This window comes from Microtus pennsylvanicus, chromosome 8 (assembly GCF_037038515.1).
Source record: "Microtus pennsylvanicus isolate mMicPen1 chromosome 8, mMicPen1.hap1, whole genome shotgun sequence".
Lineage (NCBI taxonomy): Eukaryota > Metazoa > Chordata > Mammalia > Rodentia > Cricetidae > Microtus > Microtus pennsylvanicus.
The window spans coordinates 7,553,920-7,570,094 of record NC_134586.1 but is presented as its reverse complement, the minus strand read 5'-3'; the positions used below and the strand labels follow the sequence as shown (position 1 = coordinate 7,570,094).

The window sequence follows — 16,175 nt, the reverse complement described above, 5'->3', positions numbered from 1 at the left end:
CAGCTGGGTTCTCAGTAGCCGCTACTCCGCTGCTGGTCCGACACACACGTCTTTAAAAGGCTCGCGGCTCAGAGAACTTTTTGAGTCCAAGTTCACTGACGCAAAGAGATTTTAATTTATTATTTTTTAATTGTAACTTTGGGAGATCACTGGGTTGCTTCAGATTGAATAAAACCAGATGGAGAGAGTTTAGGTGTTCTGGGTGGGATGAGTGTGAGAGGAGTGGGGTGGGGTGGGGTGGGGTGGGGTGGGGTGGGGTGGGGTGGGGTCCCAGCCTGGGGTCCCAGCCCTGAGAGCATTAGAACAGAGGGTGAGAGAGTTGAAATCCTTTCTAATAAAGTACTTCACCACTTAAGACTGATTCTTGGGAACTTAAACACACACACACACACACACACACACACACACTCGCGCGCGCGCGCGCGCGCACAGACGGAGGGAGGGAGGAAGGGAGGGAGGGGGAGTAGAAGGGAGGGAAGAGAGAAAAGTGGAGGGGAGTGGAGGGAAGGAAAGTAGGAGAGGGGAGGGAAGGAGAGGAGGAGAGGGGAGGGGAGGGGAGGGGAGGGGAGGAGGGGAGGGGAGGGGAGGGGAGGGGAGGGGAGAGGAGAGGAGAGGAGAGGAGAGGAGAGGAGAGGAGAGGAGAGGAGAGGAGAGGAGAGGAGAGGAGAGGAGCGGAGAGGAGAGGAGCGGAGAGGAGAGGAGAGGAGAGGAGAGGAGAGGAGAGGAGAGGAGAGGAGAGGAGAGGAGAGGAGAGGAGAGGAGAGGAGAGGAGAGGAGCGGAGCGGAGCGGAGAGGAGCGGAGCGGAGAGGAGCGGAGCGGAGAGGAGCGGAGCGGAGAGGAGAGGAGAGGAGAGGAGAGGAGAGGAGAGGAGAGGAGAGGAGAGGAGAGGAGAGGAGAGGAGAGGAGAGGAGAGACTAACAGCAAAAACTCCATCAGCAATCTCTTCCAATAAAGAAATTTACAATCAGCAGGAAGGCCTGTCTACAACTTGGCACCATCAAGGAGCAGTCAATGCTCAGGTTTCTGGGTTTCTGACTTGTGGTCTCCCCTCCCCCCCCCTCACGCCCGGCCCCACCCTGCCCCATCTAGATTGTGGAATGATAAGGCAGTGAGTTTGCAAAGAAGAAGGATTGTACAGTAAATATCTTTCTATAGCTTTTGAGAAGGAGCCAGGAGGGACAAATGTGCTTTCTCCTGAGGGCCCAGCCTCTGTTTTTGGCGCTTGGATTAATGGAAACTTTAATTCTTGGAAATTTTATGTGTTTTCCCAGACTTGGGGGTCGAGAGTATATGAAGTATAAACAACACGCTCATTTACTAGAAAGACCTAAAATTAGTCTTTAATGAAGGAAAATGAGTTCTCCCCACCTCCTTTTTTCCACTGTGGGTAGATCTGTTTAACCCCTTAAAGGCTGGAGCTCCTGTCCCCTCAGTGGCTTCTTTTTGCATCCTTTGTTCTCTGCTGTTGTGACCCGATAGCAGCCACCTAGACGCCGCTTGTGCAGTGAGTCCCGCCACTGAAATACAGTTTGCAGTGCAGCGTGCTGTGCAGTTTATTGTCTGCTAATTTAACACAAAAAAAATAAAATTTTTTCACATAAGACAGGGCATCATGTTTTCCAAGCTGGCCTAAAATTTGCTGTGTAGCTTAGGATGGACCTTGAACCTCAGATCCTCCCACCTGTCTCACCTAAGTGCTGGGGTGACATCATGCCTGCTTTCAGAGGTTGTGCATGCTAGACTCTACCAACCAAGCTACACCCCTACTTCTTCTCTCTCGTTAAGTGATTTTACTGCTGTCCTTTGAGACAGGATTTCACTGTGTAGCCCAGGCTAGCTTGTAGTTCAATATATAGCCTAAAAAGGCCTGAAATTCAAGGCAATCCTCTTGACTCAACCTCTTGAATGCTAAGACAAAAGAAGTGATGTACCTACCATACCTGGTTATTAAACATATGCTATGTATTTACATAACTAGAAATATATAAATATATGTCACTATTGCTGATCTTCAGAGACAGACGGCAATAGTAGAATAGATGGGATATTGATAAGATCTGACACAATTAAGAATGTGTGTAGGTAAGGAGGTAAGAGCAACGGCTGCTCTTCCAGAGGACTTGGGTTCAATTTCCAGCACATGTATGGTGACTCTCAGCCATCTCTAACTTCAGTTCCAGGGGATCCAACATCCACTTCATACCTCTGTAAGGACCAGGCATGCATGTGGTGCATAGACATACATGTAGGCAAAACATTTGTACAAATGAAATAAATAACAAAAGATTAAAATGTTAAATAAAATGAAATACAGAAGGTACCATAGGAATTCAGGACAAAGCAGAAAGGCTGGGATACCATGGGGATGTTTTTGGATTTTTTTGGTATCCAATCTCATCTTTGAAAAACTAGGTCTATTTAGAGTATATTAAAAAACAGGGAAAAGACATTTCATAGACAAGTAGATAGCCATGAAATGTGGGCAAGTGCCCTGGTATAGCAGAAGTGAATCTACTCAGCAACTAGGAAGCACCCATAAGGCAGCAGGCAATAGGCTAGAATGCAATGCTTTCTGAGCAGCCCAGTCACTAGCTTTCTTAACACAAACACTTGCCCATGTGGAAGTCAGGTTATTTGTAGGCACTACAAGCTATTATTTAGAAGTAGAGAATGTAAGGGTTGGGTTTCATTGTCAAGTTGGCTGGATTAAGAATCACTGAGGAGATTTGTGAATGTGTTTAGAGAGAGAATTAGCTGAGGGAGAAGACTCATCTGGAACATGGACAATATCCCACTGGTTAAGGTTCTAGACTGAGCAAAGAAAGGAGAAAGGGAGCGAGCACCAGCATCCACCTGTGAAGATGGGCACTAAAAAGAAATCCCACGCTAGCTTAGAATTGAGAATTAGAATAATAAAGGGTTATTTATTTAGGGGTAGACTTACAGATCACAGTCCTCTGCATGAACAGGGAATAGAAGCCGAATCCAGCAGCCAGAAGAGATAAAGAGAGTGCACACACATTACATGGGCATTTATAATATAAGAAGCCATGCCCAAATGGACTGGTATCTTAAAAGCTACTAGCTGAAGGAGTTCCTACAGTACCTCCTCATTTTGTTTAAATAAGAGAGTTCTAAGCCTAATACAAAATTATATACAATAAGAACAAATATCAAGTATAAAAATTAAAATTACAACCAGCATAAACAATATCAAGCAAGAAACATGATAAATGTTTCAATAATTATCCTAACCTAAGGAGTATAAGTCTTGTATTAGAAATATCTTGGCCAAGCCATGAGAGGAAAGTAACTAAACTATCTAGTCTTCAACCCATTGAAGACTTGAGAAGGGAAATAATATTACCTGAGTAAACAGGAAGTGCAATCAAACAACTTACAAAATGTGTAATAAATGATACAGACAACTGGCTACCTGGGTGATCACCCAAAGTCTCATTTGCAACATTGGAGCAACCAACTTTGGTTAAGACTTAGAATAACTGATAGACCATTTTCAGAGACAGGAAATTTTTCAAAACTGTCTTACCCAGTCTTGGCAAAATTTGACAGTCCTTTTTATTGTATCCTGCTTCTCTTATCTGGACATTGTGCATTTTGTCAATGGTCGAGGCTTGGGCAATTCCTTGCCCAAAGGCCAGTTTTGCCAAGAACAATGTATAAGTATCTTGATCAGAGGTAGAAATGTATAGTGCAATATGATAAATATATCCTAAAATTATATTAATATACAAAATGTCTTAAGCAGAGGTAGAAGCATGCATACATACAATATTACAAAATAATTTTGCCTAGGTGTACAAATATTGTAGACATAATAGGAACATATTCAATATAATCTGAATTTGTATCGATATACAAGAATCTATACCAATGTAAATTGTCTATAAATAATAGCTCACAAGTAATCTCACTATTACTCATTATTATTATTAGTGTAAGTAAGCTCATAGTAATCTATTATCCTATCCAATTGTCTCTTATTTTTTTCAAAGAGTTCCCTGAGCCTACATAATTTCCACCCCAATCTAAACCCCAACCCTATACCAATTATAATCAACCCCTAATAGATGTCCTTAACCCCAAAGACAAACTTTGTTGGGAGAGGGAATGTCATCTTCTAGAGTTACTTCCAGCTTTCAGGGGGATGATGTTCTTTCTATGGGATCCTGTGAAAGTAAAATGATGGTTAAAGTCCAAGATTACTGTCTTGTATAATTGCAAATAGTCTCCGAGTATTCTGTAGGGTTTTTCTGAGGCTCCTATTTGGAGTTCTGGCCATAACATTGTAAAAAAGGTGCACCATTTCAGCTAACTAAGTTGGAACCATCTTGAGCAGCTGGTACCCAAAACAGGTCTTATATAGTGGTATCAGCATCACGACATCATATCAACCAGGTGAAGTCGGTGTGGGGCCCCATCTTCTTCCTGGAAACTTCAAAGATTACTGCAGGAAAATTCATTGTTCATTGTGGAAAACTTAAACATTATTTATATAGACACATACTCAATGAAAGGTGTGATATAGACAAAATAGGTATGGAGAAAAGTTACATTTTTTCCTAAATTCTTTCTTCCTTCTGTCCCATACCAGATGACATGAGACAGAAACTCTGAATTTTTCTTTATTAATTTTGATGGTATTCATCGCTTTTCTTCTCCTCTGGAAACAAGAGCAAAACCCCTTCCCCAGTGTACCACATCTCCTGGTTTCCACTGTGAGGTCAACACTTCCTTGACATACACTGGCTGATCTAATTCAGAAGTTTTTTCTGTTCTCCAATGTCTCTCTGCTGCTGTTGCCCACAGCGCACCTGCTCTGCTTCCTGGCTGTAGATGCTGGGGGACCATCTGCCTTACACTCCTGCTGCCTTGCCTTCCCTGTCATGCTGGATCGTATCTTCTCAACCATAAGCACAAGCAAAGCCCTCCTTCCACACCATGCTTTTCAGGTATTTCATCCCAGCAACAAGAAAAGGAATGATTATAAAGTGGTTCCTGATGTTCTTACTCTCTAAAGAAATAAAGCTTGTCAGGTGCTTGCAAGCAAGGGAGGAGTGACAGGCTGGTGTCTTTCTCAACTGCCAGTTGCTGTGGTTACTAAATGAAGATTGGTGAGGCCCTGGAAATGACTTCTGAGATGAAGGGTGGAGTCTTCGTGTCTGATAACTTTGCCTTTGACTTGACTTGCGAGTTTTCAACTCTTGACTTTGGAATTTGGAAAATCTTCCCCATGACAGTTGGAGCAGGATGGGGGTTGGTCTGTTTTCTCGGTGTGCTCCTTTATATGTGTCCTCATCTAAACCGCTTGGGAACATATTGCTTTGGAATCAGCATAATGCAACATTACATAAACTGGTAATCAAAACAGCATGCCACAAACTCACTTTCAGAGTGCTATCAACTATTGAGATGACAGTATAACTCTTCACAGTTACCTGTCAGGGCATTCCGGAAATATTTCTCTCTGAGTTAGGTGTGTACATATACACAATATATAACAAATATTTTTCTTTTTTTTTAATTAGATCATTCATCTTGTCAAAGAGATCTTACAGAATGCCAAATGAAAATGATTTGCAACCAGTTACTGTGGTTAATCCAAGTAAACCAGCTCATGAGTGAGTGTGAGTCAGAAAATCACAATGTGGGTAGTCAATAACAACCAATACGTTTTTATTTGCATGTAGGTGGATAAAACAAACTCTCTGCTCTCAGGGCGAAGAGAGGAAACTGTTGTCTATTAACTACAGAAGGAAAGGATTATATAATTATGAAACATAAAGGTTTATGAACAATCAATCAGGGGTCGGGGAGATAGTTCAGTCAGTACATGTTGGCCATGCAAGTAAATTGAGCAGCATTCAATCCCCACAAAGTTGTGTTGATGGCATGTTTGTAATCTTAAAACTGGGGAGACAAGGACTGCAAAATCTCTGGGGTTTGCTGACCAGCCAGACTAGTCTACCTTAAGCTGAGAGCTTCAGTGAATGTTTCTCAAAAACAACATGGACTCCACCTGAAGGAGACTACTGGAGGTTGACCTTGTACATGCATCTATCCTGGGCTACGAGCCCTTCAGGGAACTCAAGAACTTCTCTAAACGTTTTGGAAATAGCTGGACAAGCTTGAACACTGCCACCAAAAGCAGTGCAGTTAACAGAGAAGGCAGAAGTAGGACACATCAATGGTCAATCCATCCCCCCACTTACCTAGAGGGTCAGCCAGAGACTAGGCTGTGACAACCAGTGAGAACTCGCTTATTTTCCTCACATTCCTTGTAAGTTTAGAGCAAAGTGAAGTAACCTATGCAAACTCATCTGCCTAGGGAGGGATCAGCTGTGGCAAGCTCAGAAGGTTTGCTCTCACACCGCTTCTCCCATGGGGCACTCTTCTGAGGAATGGTTTTCCATCCATGGTCCAGCTACATGAAAAATGCCCAGTTATGTGACTTTACAGTCTTCTGAGGTTATTTGGGGCAAATATAAAACAAGAATAAAATCTTTTACCACAAATTAAAATGTCTTTAGTGAGAAGGTATAAATTCTTTCAATAAGATGGAACAAAACACATCGTTCCAGAGATGCGAGAAACTTCAGTTGTTGGAGAAGGCCACTTGTTGGTTTTCTGCTGCCCAGTTAGCTTAGATCCGAAATAATCACACAAAAGCTGTATTAATTAAATCAATGATTGGCCCATTAGCTCTAGTTTCTTATTGTCTAACTCTTATATTAATTTAACCCATTTTTATTTATCTGTATTTTGCCACATGGCTGTAGCTTACTGGGTAAAGTTCCCAGTGTCTATCTTGGGAGGCTCCATGGCTTCTCTCTTACTCTGCCTTCCTTTCTCCCAGCATTCGCTTTAGCTTTCCCTGCCTAGCTAAGTTCTGCCCTGCTATAGGTCCAAAGCAGTTTCTTTATTCATTAATGGTAAACACAGCATACAGGGGGAAATCCCACATCATTCAGCTTATGATGAGGGTGCTGTGGATTTGGATTTGAGGGTTTGGACACAGTCTAAATGTGTCCTCCAAGAGTTACTGGGCCAGCAACTTGCTTTCAGGTGTGGTATTGTGATACTGTGTGTGTGTGTGTGTGTGCTCTGTTTATATGTTGTGTGTGCACACACATGTGCAGGTGCAGATGTACATGAGTCTGCAGGTTGTGGAGGTCAGAAATTAATTCCAGGTATTGTTTCTCAGACTCAACTCACCTCAGTTTTTGAGATTAAGCTCTCATAGGTCTGGAGCTCACCAGTTAGGCCAGACTAGCTGACTAGCAAACCGCAAGGATCCTCCAGGCTCTGCTTTGCCAGCACCGGGAATACAAGTACAAGACACCAGCCTGGCTTTTTATCTGGGCACTGTGTCTCCCTCCAAACACCAGTCCTCTGCACTCTTATCTATCGACCCAGTCATCTCCCTAGCCGCTAAAATGATGGAATTTTTAAGAGGTGAGCCTTAAAGGCATAGTCCTCAGAAGATAACTACTGTTGGTAATTCTCTTAAAACTTTTATGCTTTTATATTCATTGTACAGAGAGATGGCTTTCATAAAGGCATATTCATTTAAGTCTATTGTACTTTGTCCATATTCCCCTCTATGTATATCCCAGTCCTCTGTCTGAGAGAAAGGGTCATATTTGTTTTTCTGGGTCTGTTTTATTTCATTCAGTATGATAAACTCCAGTTCCATATATTTTCTTACAGATGATAATGTCAATTCTTTGCAAAAAAAAATTCATTACTATTTTGCATATGTGTGGGGATTGGGCACAGATGCCATGGCATCCCTGTGTAAGTCGGAGACCTTTGGGGAGATCAGGTCTCTTTCTACCAGGTGGGTCATGGGGATTGAGCTCATGCCATCAGGGTTGGGGACAGGTGCCCTCTCCTGCTGAGCCACCTCATTGTGCTACTCTTCCCTCTTTGTGAGTGAATGAAATTTCACTTTGAATGTGCACTGCATCCATTCTCCTGCTGAGGATCGCAAGGCTGATCTTGAGGAGCGGATTAGTTCTCAGAAGAGCAGGTTGTTCTGTCTGAATCTCTGGCTGTGTGCCCCGTGTGATCTTGTGATCTCAGGCACATGATGCATCCTTCCTTGAAGTCTTCTCCAGAGATGCTCGATCTTGTCCTTGTAATCCCCAAACCAAACAAATCCAAATAACCCCCATTCCCTTATTCAATATCTAACGTTGGGTCTTCTGCTGCAGTAACAGAAGAGGATGGACATATTCAAAGGTAAGACAAGTTGTCCTATATGCAGTGTCTTGGACAGTGCCTTCCCTAGTCATGTGCTTATGAACTCTTGTTAATATCTGAGCATTGGTTGTAGTGGCGTAAATGAACATCACTATGCCTGTTTTACTGGAATTGTGAATGCCACCAAGAGGAAAGTGGCTTCTTTAACTAAGGAGGGAATATCTGTCAGCATTTTCTACACTGGAGTTATAAAATGTTAGCTCTAAATAAAGCTGGAAAGGCCCCACTCCCACCCCAAGAAATGAGGAAGAGTTGTTAGCTGTTGATGTTTCCAGGGCCTGGACTTGGGTATTGATAGCACAGTGTGGAAGAGAGAGAGAGAGAGAGAGAGAGAGAGAGAGAGAGAGAGAGAGAGAGAGAGAGAGAGAGAGAGATCTGCATGAGCCTGGCCTTTGCTCTGCAGGGGAAGCTCCTGGCATTTAGGGAGAGATTTCCAAACATGTCCTTCTCTACCCTGTGTGCTCAAAGGTTTTGCAAACCCAGTGACTCATGCCGTGCCTGGAAAGAAGAATGGACATTTCCCAGAACCTCTTGTTGAGTGGCTGCTGACTGCCACCTTTCAGAAAGGGCTGACTGCATAGGGGATTACAAAAGCTGAAAGATTTAAAAGAACTTTTAGATTTGAGCCCAAGGAAGCTGGGGGTTTTCTTTTCTACCATTAAACTGGGGGGTTTTACTTCAGGTAAAGATTATCTGAGCAAAAACGTTTTTGTGGGGTCAGTTTGTTTCCTAAACAGGTCCATAATGGAATTAAATAGTTGAGCTTGGTTTCTAATTTAAAATGTCATATTACCTTATTTATTGTTAGAACAGAAGGGATAATATAACAACCTCTGCCAAACTGCAGAAATTTGTTATACATTTGAAAAATTTTTTTTCAAATAAATAAATGAAATATAAAAGTTGCAGGAGAGGTACTAATTAAGTTCATAGAGCCTGGGGTGAGGAAGATGTGAGATTCAGGTGGTGCTGGGAGTATAGCTCAGTGGTGGAACACTTGCTTAGCATGCCCAAATTAAGATCCTTAAACCTCTCAGGGTCCAGAAAGATTCCTTATGGCAGGCTAATTGGATCTGAGGGCAAACGGAATAAACCAACTCATGTACATTACCACTACATGTTCTTTATTCCTTTGCATGAAGAAGCAGAAATCGAAGGATGAGGAGGAAGTGGAGGGGGAGGATGAGGAAGAAGAAAAAGAAAAAGATGCAGAAGCAGGAGTGATCTCCATGAGGTTTTTATTTTTTCAGACAAAGTTGTAAAATCCTGTATGCGAAGACAATGATAATATGCTTAAAAAATTACAAAAAAGGGCAGGTAGAACCTGACAAAACTGTACTTCAGAACAGGTGGCCCCACCCAGGAAAGAGCCGGCATCCAAGGGGAAGTACCTGGCATCCCAAACCATTAGGTAAAGTTACTAAACATCCTCGAATAGTGGATTCAGCCAGTCTCCTCTTCTAATCTCTATTGTGATAACCAGCTTTGGCGACGCCCAGATTTGTTTGTTAGCAAAGGTGGGGCGTGCTGCCTTCCTGCTCAGTGCTTGTCTTCTACATACATTTCTACATGGTCTGTTAGCAGGTAATTTTATGAGACTGACTCTATGTAAATTCACTGTTAGAACAAAGAGTGAATGTTATTCTCTAAGGCCTCATGGTATGGGGGAATGGAAAGGTCATTCTGTTGTCCCTGCAGAAGAGGTTACACTGCTGAAGTGTTCTGGGAGTGAGTGAATCCCATTTTGAAGGGAGAATCATGGCCTCACAAGGTTTTCACAGATATGACAGTGACCCTTCGAAAAGACAAGTGTTCCCACAGCTCTGCAAAATGGGTTATTCCTTGTGGACGTATATTTACATGCTTTCCGTGGACCTGCCTATTGGTCTGTCAGCTGTGCATTCACTGTAGAGTCTTGTGGACTCCAACACATGAGCCCCTAGGTCAATTCCCAGCTCTGAAAAAACAAAACCAAAAACAAACAAACAAACAAAATACCAAAACCAAAACGAATTCGTGGTTGTTCTCTGACCTGCGTGCACACACACGCAGTAGATGATATCCAAGTTCAGGTTCAGACAAACTTCCAAGTAGCTGGTTCTGTTCTACTTTGTTCTAATCCACGGAGAAGGAGCACTCATCAATTCTACACAGACTCAAGACAGTGCTGTCCTTTTTTTTTTTTGTTGGTGGTTTTGAAAATCACACTTACTCACCCTGTTTTGTTTCCTTGTTGGTACAACGGAGACGTTAAGCTGCACCTCTCGGAACCGTGCGTTAATGAGCTGGGTCCACAACTAGGGCTAAGAAGCGACTAGGACATATATCACATGGCATGACTGAAAAGTAATTACAACTTTGACCAGATTTGTGTTTTATTTGTTATTTTTTAATTTTTTTCTGTGTTTGCAATGCATTGTTTTCGTAGTTTTAACCAGGGATAAATAAGCAATTATGGAGGCGATCAATGTGGTTTTCTTCTTGTGATTCAATGAAACATTTCAGAGCAAAGAACTTTGATGTCGTTTTGTTTTATGTTTTTTAATTTTTAATCAGTGATGGAGAATAAATTAAATTATGACAAATGCGCATGTTTAAGCAACTCTTCTTTTGACTAGCTAACACAGTGAAGTAAATCACTAGCTTAAAATTGTTGAGCTAGAGTTTATTTTCTCTTTTTAAAATTTTATCTATCTATCCATCTATTTATTTATTTTTTATATACCAATCCCAGTTCCCCCTCTCCTCTCCTCCCACTTCCTCCATCTCCCCCTCACTCTTCTGCTCCTCAGAGAGGTAAAGGCTTCCCTCTGGAAAGTCAACGAAGTCTGATCCTGCCTCAAGGAGGTAATAGAGTCCATTTTCTTACGATGAACTGTTATTTTATTTAATATGTTGGATTTTGTTTTCTAAACAATTGATTTTCGAAGACAGTTTCCTAGGCAAGATTAGTCTAACACTTCCCTTTGACTCCCCCTGGCTTTGGGTACCAGTCTCCGGTCTGTAGAACTGATGAGGCAGATGTGTCAAGGATGCGACACAGATCACATCCTCACCTTCTGTGTGGAGCTGCATAGCTGAGCAGGCAGGTTCTTTTTGGTGAAATGTTTAATACACGCTCACATGTGTGCGCATGCACACACACACACACACACACACACGCATGCACGAGCACATATGAGTGCATTGGAGGCCAGAGGTCATTCAAATGCAAAAAGCACATTTGCTGTGTTGAGACAGGGGTGGTGATGCATAGCTTTATTTCAGCATGCAGGAAGAAGAAGCAGGCAGCTCTCTGTGAGTCTGAAGCCAGCTTGTGAATTGTAATAGTTAATTCAGTTAATTCCAGGCCAGCCATGGCTACATAGCAAGACCATGTCCAGGGTTGTAACCCTACTTGACTGAGCTTAGTTTCTTGGTTTCTCCGTTTGGTTTATCTGTTGAACTGTATGCTCATGGAATCCCAAGGTAAGATCCAGACACATTTCAGCCCTGGTGGGTCCTTCCAGGTCTCTAAACTGTCCGCGCCATTTACCCTTCTTTCACTGCTGTCTGGCGTTCTGTCCTCTCCCAGGCTATGTTGTTAGCCAGTTTCTTGGTAGGTAGTTCTTTTCCCTAGTTTTCTCGACCAAACACATTGATCACGTTTTTATAAACTCATCAACAGATAGGCACACTTTAAAATTTCTGATAGATTATTCATTTTGCTAACTCTTGTGCTAACATTCCCAGCTATTTATATATTTTTTTAATTCTTTGAGAATTTCATACATGGTATTTTCTCCTGTCTCCCCTAACTCTTACAAGATCCACTTCCTCTTTTCATGCCCATCCAGATTTGTATCCTCATTTATATTTGTTTCTTTCTTAAAAAAAATCCAAATGAATCCATATACTTCCCATATACTCTTGAGTGTGTGGTCATCAACCGGAATATGGTAGATCTACCATGAGCCACGCCCTACCGTGAGCCATACTCTTGATGAAAATTAACTTTCTCTCTCCCAACAGCTATCAATTACTGCACTCCATCTCAGCCAGAGGTGGGACTAACAAGCTGGTATTTTGACTGACTTGAGCTTTGTACAGGTCTTGTAAATTCTGTCATAATCACAGTGACTTAATATGTGCAACTGTTCATTGCGCCTGGAAAATGGTTAAAATACTGTTACATTAAAAATATTTCATTCTAGGTTGTTAATTTTCCCAAACAGTTTAATTTTGAGTGTGTGACTTTTTTTTTAATTCCATAAGAAATCTATACTTTACTGTAACACATTGGTATTGTTTGTCCTTAATAAAACCTCAGGGGCATTCATATTATGAGCTATAATTATATAATTTCTCATCTTGAATATATGATTTCACCATTACATAATTATGATATCAATGTATTCTAATCACTATTATGATTATTATTGGTTTTTCAGTGCAGGGTTTCTCTTTATAACAGTCTTGCTGTACTACTCCGTAGTAGATCAGACTGGCCTCGAACTCAGGTCTACCTGTCTCTGCCTCCTGAGCGCTGGGATTAAAGTCATGTACCACCACTGCCTGGCTATAACTTCATATTTAAAGGGAAGTTGATATTGTGATTTAAAAAAATAAGATGTATCCATAAGATGCAGCATGTGTCCTGAGGTCGTGTTGCTAGAATATCATACAGGATGATGTTTTGTAATCATATTGTCATTTTGTCGTCACTTGTGTGAATGAAACTCAGGAGAGGAAGCAGTGTGTCGTGTGTTTGAGTTTTCCTTCTTTGCAAATGAAGAAACAGGAACTAGAAGTTAAATGCTAGATTGTGCACCCACTAAGTGATGGAGCTGAGTGTTAGAGAACCCCGCCTTCGAATTCCCCCCAGTTCCCTGTCAGTACTCTTCTAAATAGAGACACATAGTTATTCTTTTATTGTGTGCCATATATAAGATAAATTACTTCTTCTCAAGTAACTCACTAGTCTTCAGTGAGTCCCATGGTTAAGAATCTAGCCTTAAAGTCAGATTGCTTGACTTTGTCTCTTAGTTCCACTGAAGTTTGGGCAAGTTGGCTTTTCCGACTCTCAGTTATAAAAACAGATAAAAATATTTTACTTTGCAGAACTTTTTTCCAGATTAAACTAGATCATAGTCTCAAGGCTCCTGTCACGTATACTCAGCGTATGTCAGCTACTCTTATCCTTGTAGCAAAATTTTAAAGGGACAGTTTTATCATATGTGTTCTATTAATGTCTGAGCTGATGTCAAATTATTCTTCTGTTCTTTTCCCCTGTGATTTTTATTTCTCTTGTGTTGTTTGATATGAGATGGTACCAGACATTACAGAGGTTATATAATATTTAAACCATAAATCATTATTTCATCCCTATGTTTTATTGGCAGGCATAGCTAAGTTTTATTAAAATACCATTTAGCCAAGAATTCCTCATGAAATATGAAGCTTGCTAATTTTCTCCCTACGTTGTTGGACAAAGGCCTAGATGCCTTGTGTTCCCGATATTATCGATGTTTGTGTTGGGGATTTAGCCCCCTTAAACCTCTCAGGATTCAAAAGGACCACTATCTCAGATGAAAACTGGCTAAAGATATCAGACGGTAAACAAATTAATTCACATAAGTGTTTTCATAATGTCCCATTTATTCTTTCTATGCTCACTCCAATGCTCTCTTGATGTTTGTCCTTGATGTTCCTCCCAGTCCCACAAGGTTTCGAGTTTATATACTCACGCAGACGTAATTATCAATTCTCTGGTAAATAACAATGATACCAAGCTTGCATTTCTTAGGGCTGACAGGATGGATAAAGTAAGCACCAGTTGTCTTATTACTGCCTCAGAGAGGGTGTGGCTGTGAAACGCCCCTGTAGATAATGGGAGGATTAGTATGGGGCTTTAAATCAGTACAGAATTCTAAAAATAAGAACAAGAGGACTATGTGTTGGCTACATTTGTGTGGTTAGAATTTGCATCAGAGTCTTACTAGCTGAATTAAAGGGAATGGGATCCTTAGCCTTAGCAGTAACATCTAATGTGACTAGATCAAAGGGGAAACTATGGTAGTATAAAATCCAGAGCCTAGCATTTCCAGCTTTCCAAGGGGAGGTTTTGTTGCCTCTAAGGCCTGAGTGAGAAGCATTTCCTTTCTCCTGGGCAGGGCCCTTTCCAGAATTCAAGGCACCCAGTATATATTCTATGTATCAAGATTATACGGCCAAATGAGAAGTCATCCAGTATAACAGTACATGCAAGAGTTAATGCCCAACCCCTCAATGGAAGAATGGATAAAGAAGGTGTGGCACGTATACACTTTAGAGTTTTACTCAGCCGTAAAAATCAATGACATCTTGAATTTTGCATGCAAATGGATGGAAATAGAAAACACTTTACTGAGTGAGATAACCCAGACCCAAAAAGATGAATATGGCATGTACTCACTCATAAGTGGATTCTAGCTATAAATAAAGGACATTGAGCCTGTAATTCGTGATCCTAGAGAAGCTAAATAAGAAGGTGAATCCAAAGAAAAACATATAGTTATCCTCCTGGATATTGGAAGTAGACAAGATTGCCAGGCAAAAGTGGGGAGCACGGGGGTGGGGTGGGGTGGGGGTAAGGGGAGATGGGGAGAGAGAAGGGAGAAGGGGAGGATGGGGAGAGCTTGGGGGAATGAGATAGTTGGGATGGAGGAAGGGTGGATATGGGAGCAGGGAAGTAGATATTTTAATTAAGGGAGCTATTTTAGGGTTGGCAAGAGACTTGACTCTAGAGGGGTTCCCAGGTGTCCAAGGAGATGTCTCCAGCTTGTTCCTTGGGCAGCAGAGGAAAGGGTGCCTGAACTGGCCTTATCCTATAGCCACACTGATGAATATCTTGCATATCACCATAGAACCTTCATCTGGTGATGGATGAATATAGAGACAGAGACTCACATTGGAGCACTGGACTGAGCTCCCAAGGTCCAAATGAGGAGCAGAAGGAGGGAGAACATGAGCAAGGAAGTCAGGACCGCGAGGGGTACATCCACCCACTGAGACGGTGGGACTAATCTAATGGGAGCTCACCAAGGCCAGTTGGACTGGGACTGATGGAGCATGTGATCAAACCAGACTCTCTGAACATGGTGGACAATGAGGGCTGACTGAGAAGCCAAGGACAATGGCACTGGGTTTTGATTCTACAGCATGGACAGGCTTTGTGGGAGCATTGTCTGTTTGGATGCTCACCTTCCTAGACCTGGATGGAGGGGGGAGGACCTTGCACTTCCCACAGGGCAGGGAACCCTGACTGCTCTTTGGACTGGAGAGGGAAGGGGAGGAGGATTAAGGGGACGGGGAGGGAAATGGGAGGAGAGGAGGTGGAAATTTTTAATAATAATAAAAAAAGAATTAATGCCCAATAATTAATACATGGCTGAGGTATTTTAGAAAGAATCCCACCACAGAAAGAGAAGGACACCATGGCTTTACAAGGTTTATAGTATGATAGTGACTATTCAAAAGGCAGGCTCTTAAAGCTTCGCAAATTGGGTGTAGCCTAGGGATTTTGGCAACTGTACGTTCACTGTATAATGCTTGTGGTCACCAGCACAATGTAATCTTTTTTTATCACAGTGAATATAAGTTAGAAGTTCAGTGAAGAGGGAATGAAGGGATGCTCCCATCATCACCCCAACTCATCACATTTCCAGGATTCCTTCTTTCTTTTGTTGACAGACTTGCAATGCGAAGGTTAAATGCTTGGCATTTTTAAATGTCTGGGGTTGGAAGGTTTCTGGGAGAAATAAAGAATGCATGTAAAGTCTATGATGTCAGAAGCCCTAATATGGCAGGTGAGTGTGCTCTGGACATGTGTGACTGCCTGCTTGAATGGTTGTGCCAAATGTCTCATGGA

General features: G+C 41.9%; 1 protein-coding gene across 1 annotated transcript in view; it reads left to right on the top strand.

Moving 5' to 3' along the window:
* Slco1b3 (solute carrier organic anion transporter family member 1B3) overlaps window positions 1–16,175 on the top strand; it is a 1,042,880-nt gene that overhangs the window by 909,467 nt on the left and 117,238 nt on the right. The window lies entirely within an intron of this gene.